A 9,736-nucleotide genomic window follows, 5' to 3' on the forward strand; every position below is an offset into this window, starting at 1 on the left:
CCTACTGTATATAGCACAGGGAACTATATTCAGTATCCTGTGATAAACCATAATGGAAAAGAATTTTTTAAAATGTATATGTGGGGCTTCCCTGGTGGCGCAGTGGCTGAGAGTCCACCTGCCGATGCAGGGGACACGGGTTCGTGCCCCGGTCCGGGAAGATCCCACGTGCCGCGGAGCGGCTGGGCCCGTGAGCCATGGCCACTGAGCCTGCGCGTCCGGCGCCTGTGCTCGGCAACGGGAGAGGCCACAACAGTGAGAGGCCCGCGTACGGGAAAAAAAAAAAAAAAGTATATGTGTGTGTGTATATATATATATATATATATATATGTATGTATGTATAACTGAATCACTTTGCTGTTTAGCAAAAATTAACGTTGTAGATCAACTACACTTCAACAAAAAAAAATGCAAAAAAAGTTATATTCCTTCTAAACTGGATTTTGTCTGAAAGCATGTTAATAATCAAACCAATAGGGACTTCCCTGGTGGTCCAGTGGTTTAGACTTCACCTTCCAATGCAGGGGGTGCGGGTTTGATCCCTGGTTGGGGAGCTAGGATCCCACATGCCTCACGGCCAAAAAAAAACCAAAATATATAAAACAGAAGCAATATTGGAACAAATTCAATAAAGACTTTGAAAATGGTCCACATCAAAAAAATCTTTAAAAAAATAATAAAAGCAATAAACAATAATGCAACACAATAGGCTCCTGTCGTCACCCTTGGATTGAGGAGACTGAGGCCGACCAGCTGGTATTTCTGCACGTTGGAAGCTGTGGGAGAGCAGATTTTGACTCAACGCTATCAGTATACCAAAAAAATGTCAAAATCAAACACTAAAAGATTAATAATACAAATGATAAGCTATTCCAAGACAAGGCAAAGAAATCAAGTTACTTCAACATTATAGAATTTAAAAAGTGCAATAGTAGGGTGCAGTGATGCTGTCCAGGTTGTCACAGCACCTGGCCTGAGTCTCCAGGAATGAGTGAGACACCCAGATGGGTTCCAACACTGGGAGCGTGTTTCTTTGCAGCCCTTGATGTGAGACCCAGAGCAGCTCCCTCCGTCGGACCACGAACTGAAGCAGCACAAGGATAACAGCCTTGAAACCGTCACCTGAACGTGCATCACTTACCACCCTCACTGTGCTCAGCCCCTCACAGCATGGCCGGCACAGAAGAGCTGCCTGAAAACTCATTGTTGAATTGTTCAACAACACCGTGCGCTGAATGGCATTATTATTATCACTAGCTTACGGACAAGAACTCTGGGACTCCGAGAGGTTAAGCTACGTGTCAAGGTCATCATCCAGCAGTGAAGCCAGATGTTCTCGGCCCCAGACCCAGCTCTGTCCTTCTAAGGCTCCTCCAAAACTTTCCGTTTCCCACACAACAGTCAGAGGGATCCTGTAAGGAGGTCAGTTGGATCAAGTGACTCCCTTGCCCTCAAACCTCCAAGGCTCCCCCCCACCACTGGCCAGAAATCAGAAAAAGCATTAAGGGAACCCCAAGGAGAGCCTGGTTCATGTTCCATTTGGTGGGGGACTCGGAAAGAAGTGTCTTGATTGCCACCTGAGAAATCTGAAGGGTGGGAGATGCAACAGCCCTGCAGGTAGCGGAAGGGAGGAAGGGGTGGTCGTGTGGGAAGCCGGCACCCCCAAAGGGGCACGGATGCTTCCTGTGGGCCAGCCATGGGCCACCTACCTTCCTGTGGGCCAGCCATGGGTTAGATCTTGTCCAGGAGGGACACCTGGATAAGCAAAGAGCCACAGGTCATGCCAGACTCCTATGGCTCTGGGAGAAGTACAAACAGTGAACCAGAAGGAAGTGGTTACCTCCAATTAGGGAACTGCACGTGGGCGACACCTGCTCACGTGGGTGGGCAGAGGAAGGTGTCTGAGGCACTCGCACAAACGCCCATGAAAGAAAGAGTCAGCCTTGAGCCTCTGCCAGCACCAGAGAGCAAGAAGCCAACTCATGGCAGAACCAACCCAACCCTGATCATTCCTTGTCTTGTCTCCCCAGGACCCCAGGTGACCCCCAACCCTGCAGGTGTCAGAAACAAGGTTAGCCAACTGGAGGGTTTGGGAAGAAATAGAACACTGGACAATGAGAGAAAGACCCTCTCCCAGCAGCAAACTTCCCACCTGGTAGAGGAGAGACACCTCAATTAAATCAAGTTTGAGTTTAGAAAATTGCAGGGCACTAGAGACACTCTTTTCTGTATTGAGACGATTTGCATTACGTAAGTGACTTCCAAAAGTCAGACAGCTGCTGGAGCTTTCACCCAGGCACCGAGAAAAACTAGTTCCACTGAATAAATTTAAAAGAACAGTGACAGATAAAGTTATTTCACGATGGGAACTCATGAATCATGCATTCGGTGCACAAGTTACAAGTGTTCAGAAAACAGAAATAAAACTTGGGAAAATTTGATGTCTCCTGAAATACCTCTCATTACTTTTTAAATATAGGGTATTTTTTTCAAATTATAAAAGTGGCCTCATATGAGAATTTAGAAAATACATTAAAATATTAAAAGAAAACTTTAAAATGCCCACAATTTCCTATCCCTATTTTTAAAAGTCTGAATAGAAAGTGCCCTTTCTCAGTGGGGAAAAAAAAATGGCATTCAAATGTTCCAACTATTATCTTTAATGGTGTAATGATAGGTTTTCCCTTTTGTTGCCTGTTGGCGGAAGCGGACAGCTGTAATTTTGTCTCCCCAACTCACTGCCCCTGACATCTCGACCACCTGTCTGCACTTTCCCGGAATCAGCCTCCTCTGTCCGTGAATCTGGTTACATCAGAGCTGCGCGTGACGCCACTTTCTCTGTGGCTCTTCATGGTCTAAAGATGGAGCACCAACAAGCCAGGACAGTCAGAGGCCATCCCTGTGAATTTTGCAATAGAATAAACAGCTCTTTCCTCTTCTGGGAACTGGGAAACAGAGTGAGATAAGAGAGAAGCACCGAAAGCAACAGCTGGTGCTCAAGGGGTGTAGATGAGGTGGGAGAGGCCTGATGGAGTTGGAGTCATCCCCAAGGTCCACATGGCCTTTCTGTCTGTGGTTTCCATGTGACGGGCCCGTATCTGAAAACTAAGTTCCCCTTTTTCGCTAAAGCTTGTCGTTGCTGTAATCTGAAAGTATCGATAAGTACATTATTTAATATCTTTACATTTTCTTATTTTCCTTTTTTGAAAAGAAGCATGTATACTTGCTTAACTAAAATTTTCCAGGGACCTAAGACTGTCCTTATTTACATGTGGGATCTGTGTCCACTCTTAGGGACACAGAAGAAGCACACTGGATGCTTGCTTTCCATTCTGCCCCCATGTGTGTGCATTTTGTCTATTCTTAAAATAAAAATAACAGTATGAAAAAAGGGAAGAAAAATCACAACATGACAGCTGAGGGGCTGTGTGTGTGCATGTACGTGTGCATTTGTGTGTGTGATTGTGTGTACGTGTGTGGTTGTATGTGTGTACGTGTGTGCTTGTGTGTACATCTGTATGCTCGTGTGTACTATGTGATTGTGTGTGTACACGTGTGATCATGTATGTGTGTACATGTGTGTGGCATGTGTGTGCGGTGTGGTTGTATGTGATTTCTGTACATGTGTGGTTGTGTGTGTGCTTTGTGTTGCATTGTGTGCGTGTGTTGTCGTGTGCACATGTGTATTGTGTATGTACATGTGTGTGGTTGTGTGTGTCTGTCTGCTCTCTCCCTGGTCACAGTTAAAGTCATCACCGACTTCTTTTATGTCTAGTGGTGTCCAGGCTTTGGAGGTAAGCTGCTGGAGCCTTGTCCTTTCCATTACATTTTCACTGTCCATTTGCCAGCCAAGAGGAGTAGGGACAGGAAGTGTGGTCCAGCCCAGAGGCCCATATCTTGCTGGCCTTGTCTGGTAGTTACACTCTCATCTCTAAGGTTTGCTCACTCCTGGGGCTGCCTGCCTCCCTGACCCCAGATCTGAGGGTCACTCCTCAGGGACATCTCGAGTGGATCGGGAGGGCACAGTTCCCACCCTGCACGTGTGACTCTCTTCTCCCACCAGCCACAGCTCTTGTTACACCAACTGGACATTTGACCCAACTGGGTGGGTCAGGTGCCCTCTTTTGGAGACTCCAGACAGCTGGTTTGAGGCCCAGGAGCGGAGAGCCATCACCCAGAATCAAGCTGGTGAGACCACCTGTGTCGTGTGTGCATCACTGCAGAGAAAGCCACCTGCCTGTATATACAAAGAACGAGGCAGCTGAGCTGAAAAAGCAGAGAAGAGACTATGGGCTCCGCAGAGGTGGGACCCGTAACCTCACAACCTCTCGTGTGAGTTCGTGAGGGCTGCAGTAACACAGAACCACAGGCCAGGGGCATTAAACAACAGATACTTATTTCTCACAGTTCTGGAGGCTGGAAGCCCGAGATCAAGCCGTCAACAGGTTGGTTCCTTCTGAGGCCTCTCGACTTGGCATGTAGACGGCCATCTCCTCCCTGTGTCCTCACGTGGTCCTCCCGCTGTGCCTGTCTGTGTTCTCACCTCCTCTTATAAAGACGCCAATCATATTGGGTTAGGGTCCACCCACATGACCTCATTTACCTTAATTGCCTCTTTAAAGGCCCTGTCTCCAAATGCAGTCGCCTTCTGAGGTGCTTGGGGTTAGGACTTCAACACATGGATGCACTGGGGGGTGTGGGGAGACACAATTCAACCCAGAACACTCCGTCTGACTTTCCAGCTCGTGACTGTAGCGCCTCTTGGGGCCTGTACATCCTATGCTTGGGACACAAGGTAACAAATTCTAACTTTTGACCTGTGATAATTGCAGTAGATTTCGACTCCTTCTGATCACATGATTCCTGACAAAAATAATTAGTCTTGTACAACAAAAACTGCTCTGTGGTTTTCCAGAATGGGAGGGCCAGAAATGTGACTACTGCCTTCATACATGAATTTTATTTTTTTAATTAATTTACTAACTTATCTTATTTTTTGTTGCATTGGATCTTCATTGCTGCGCGCGGGCTTTCTCTAGTTGCAGCGAGCGGGGGCTACTCTTCATTGCAGTGCGCAGGCTTCTCATTGCAGTGGCTTCTTTTGTTGCAGAGCACAGGCTCTAGGTGTGCGGGCTTCAGTAGTTGTGGCGCATGGGCTTAGTTGCTCCGCGGCGTGTGGGACCTTCCTGGACCAGGGCTCGAACCCATGTCCCCTGCATTGGCAGGCAGATTCTTAACCACTGCACCACCAGGGAAGTCCCCCTACATGAATTTTAAATAGCAACAATTTCCAAGTCCCTCTCTCGGTTCTGATTTTGAACTGAGCGCCAACTTGTTGAAGCATCTTCTTCCAGCTGAAATCTACCTTTGGGCTTCCATCAAAGACGCCAAATCTAAGGTGCTGTCATGAGTGTTCCTGCATCTTCACAGACACTTGGAAGTCACCCTCTGGTTCTCACTTTCTGAATTTGGGGATGTTAGATGCACTGTCCTGGTTAGAATTTTGACTTCCTCAAGGAAAAATAGAGGATAGTTTTTGGATAGAGGAGCATAAGGGGGTTCTAGGGATTTCAGGGTTGATCAAAGAAATAGACATGACCACCAGGTGGCAGTAGTACACACAGGCTTCTCAGGTGGCCTTTGACAGGTTTGCACCCCGGGGAAGTCCCTCTGGGCTGGGAGCAACCAGAGACTTTGGTGCAGGAGACCACAGCGTGGAAGAGGAGGACAGCAAGGGACCTCCTCCAGGGATACAGGGCTCACGTGGTAGGTGATGTCTCTGGGCAGAGAGTGTGGATCAGAGAGCTCCAAAGGGCACAGCAGCTTGGGGTCTTTATATCTCCTAGAAGCTTTATCTTTCTAGTTAGCAGATGTTAGGCACAGTTTCTCAGGGTATGCAAAGCAGGCGAGCTCTTAAATGGCTAAAAATCTGCTTATTGGACGTTATGTTTAAAAACAGCTGAATGTATAAAAACTATTTTTAACAGCCTAAAATTTAACTTTATGTATACATTTTTAATTAAAATAGAATAGGCCATAAACCAAAAAAGAAGGGAAAATGTCAAGATGAAGTGTCACTGTCATTTTGTTTGCAGGGAGGAGTCAAGAAATGGAAAAAATTTCCAGGAATAAATTCTAAGACCGTCCCAAAGCAGCTAGGTTACGTGTTACGTGTAAATGCCAGAATTAGGTACTATCCCACTTAATCTACAATGAACAAGGGAGTCAAGGGTTTATCCTATTCAGTACAAGAATTTTTAGAATGTATAAAAATTTGAGTTTGGTTCCTGCAAACTTTTGAGCTGACACTTCTCAGCTACTGAGAAGAAATTCACACTCTGGGCCAACATACCAAGGTCCACCTGGGCTCATCCATGTGACAAGGAGACAGGGATGCTAGAAAGAGGAAGGAGATAAGTCACACAGGTTTTATTATTTTAAAAAGAAAAGCCAGTCATTAAAGAAAAACAATACACGATTATGGAGCTTCTGATTAAATGAAGGAATGGATTCTGATTCTGTAAACTCCCTAGGTGGAGCTGAGCTTCATCATCAACCAACTTGGAATTGGTTTATCCTTCTTTATTTTTGAAGGAGAAGACTTACATTTAAAACATTTGACCCAAAGATGGTTACTTTGAAAGAACCCACATAGGATTTTCTTTAAAAACGTGTGTGTAAATAATTTGTTTTTCGTAATGCAGAGTGCAAGATTTTGATGTAGACTGCCTTGTGTCAGCTACTTCCCAGATGTCTAGATTTCCCATCTTTTTGACAGGAAGGAACATGACACCCACCACAGATACACATTCTAAGGATCACTTGCTTAAGTGTCATAGCTTACAATGATATGTTATTAAATAATAAAATGGAAACAAATATTGTTTGGTTGAGCCATTTCACAAAGGTAAAAACATTCAGGTCAAATGAAAGATAATATTTTAAAACTTCACCTGAGGGCTTCCCTGGTGGCACAGTGGTTAAGAACCCGCCTGCCAATGCAGGGGACACGGGTTCGATCCCTGGTCCTGGAAGATCCCACATGCCGTGGAGCAACTAAGCCCATGCACCACAACTACAGAGCCTGCGCTCTAGAGCCCGTGAGCCACAACTGCTGAAGCCTGCGCACCTAGAGCCCATGCTCTGCAACAAGAGAAGCCACCACAATGAGAAACCTGTGCGCTACAACGAAGAGTAGCCCCCGCTCACCACAACTAGAGAAAGCCTATGCAGCAATGAAGACCCAATGCAGCCAAAAGAGGGAGTGCCTGGGCTTTCTTTTCACTTGCCCAGATGTGGGGCAGCCGGGGAAGAGGAAGGGGTGAGGCTTAAAAGATGTCAGTAGTCAAACATAAACAAATAGAGTCAGAGTCTCTGTTACAATGTCACTTCTTTCAAAGTCTGTTGGTGACTGGTCGCTGTGTGTGTTATTCAGTGCCGCCCCCTTCCCCTGACAGCAAAGTGTGTCATTGTGTTGCCTCCTTGTCTCCCAGTGCAAAACCCACATGACATTTTACAAAAATGGATAGTCAAAAGAGGAAACTGGTCACCAAAAAGGAAGGTGCATCAAAGAAATGAAAAGTGTTCATGCAGGAAGGGAAACAATCTACGGGAATGGAGTTAGAGAAGAAATGGCTGGGGGCGGGGGAGGAGTGAATTGGGAGTTTGGGGTTAGCAGAGGCAAACTATTACATACAGAATGGATAAACAACAAGGGTCCTACTGTATAGCAACAGGGAACTATATTCAATATCCTGGGATAAACCATAATGGAAAAGAATATGAAAAGGAATATATATGTAAAACTGAGCCACTTTGCTGTACAGCAGAAATTAACAACATTGTAAATCAACTATACTTCAATAAAATAGATTTTTTTTTAAATGGCTGACTGTGGATGAGTGACCCTGCTGCCTTTCGAGAGGTCTTAGATGTGCGACAGAGGAGCTCAGTGAAGACCTGCTTATCAACACAGCAAAGGAAAATGGTTGTGGTGAAAAGGATGAAGCCAGCCCAGAGGAACGAATGCCAGCAAAAAACTTAACATTCAATGAACTTTTGGAGATAATTCATAACATTGAACAAACATGCAAAGAACAAAATGTTGGAAGCTGATCCAAACTTAGGAAGGAGTGTATCAATTCACCACAGCATGGAAGGGATGTCCACTCCTTATCCTAAGTCACGTGACAAGATGAGCACTGTTCGAGCTATTCTTGATAAGTTTTCTACAAAGACGCAAAAACAGTTTATGTCCGCAGCAATGAAGACCCAACACAACCAACTAAGCAGAGCAACTAAGCCCGTGAGCCACAACTACTGAGCCCCCGTGCGTAGAGCCCGTGCTCCTCAACAAGAGAAGCCACCACAATGAGAAGCCTGCGCACCGCAACGAAGAGCAGCCCCCGCTCGCTGCAACTAGAGAAAGCCCGCATGCAGGAAATGAAGACCCAACACAGCCAAAAATAATAAGTAAATAAAATAATTTTAAAAACAAAACAGTGAGTTAATAACAGACTCTGCATAGGTCGTAGTAGATGTTTTCCTGACGATGCTGATTGGCAAGAGGGGTCGCCCTCATTCCTATATAAGATGAGAGAAATCCACAGCTCAGAGAGGCTCCCTGATTGTGAGCGAGCTGTGCTTAAAATAATAGAGATCTGACCATATTTTAAACATCCTAACTAATGAAAAGACTCCTATTGTGATTGCTTTTGGAACGCTAAGAATTCTCTTATCAGTGTAAGCTTCCAATTTACTTTGTGGGCAATGCTAAATTTTTACAAATCACCTTTATAGAGCAATAGCCACACGGGCTATGCATTACTAAACCCACTGCTAAATAAAGCTGAAATTTGGTGGGTTACCTGATCATTCTCCGCAAATGTGCCAGCTCCTATCATGTTTAGAACCCCGTGTTCTGAGGTGCTCAAGTTCACGCTGAGGAATTTGCTAAACAAATCCCTGGCAAGGAGTCGGAGCAGTGGCTTTCTGTATCCTTAAATCCTTTCAAATAGAAATGGCAAAACACACTGCCCGAGTCCACAATTTCTAAACTTTTGGAGTGTCAATCTTGGAGTTTCTTACTGTTTGAATCTGAACTCACTCGCTTCCCCAAAGGAGCAGCCTATTTATTTATTTTAAAAGGTAAACGGAATGAAAACTTCTGCACTTTGAATTAGGCAGCAATCAGGGCTAAAAATAACTGATTTCGCGAGTTTCCTACGGAAAATGTAAGACAGAGGTGATCAGGCTCCTTCCCAAGCGGGGTAGGTGGGGTCTGGGCCTGAGCGAGGGTGGGACTGCACGGGACTCCCAGGGGGCGGGGGTCGAGGCGGGGGCCGGCCAGGGACTTTCAGCGCCCGGTGACAGTGCGAGTTTGTGGCAGTGATTTGGGGAATATCTCAGAGTTCAACAGGTTAGGGGGGAGACGGCTAACACACTGGCCTGGTGTTTGGGGGCTGCGCTCAATGACGGCAGGGACAGGAGGAGGGAAAAAGGAAAGGGGGGATGGAGATGGAGGAGAAGGGAAGGTGAAAGCCGCAGAAATAAAGGGTAGGCAAGAGAGGGCAGTGGAGGCAGGCAGAGCAGAGGGGGCGAGAACACGGGGGAGGCGCGCGGGCGGGCGGTCCTCCCGCCGGCAGGGGGCGCGCTCCCGGCAGCCCCGCGCCCCGCCCCCCCCCCCCCCCCCCCGCCAGCCGCGCCTGCGCCGTCGCTCCGCCTCGCCCGGGATGCT

This window comes from Phocoena sinus, chromosome 14 (assembly GCF_008692025.1).
Source record: "Phocoena sinus isolate mPhoSin1 chromosome 14, mPhoSin1.pri, whole genome shotgun sequence".
Lineage (NCBI taxonomy): Eukaryota > Metazoa > Chordata > Mammalia > Artiodactyla > Phocoenidae > Phocoena > Phocoena sinus.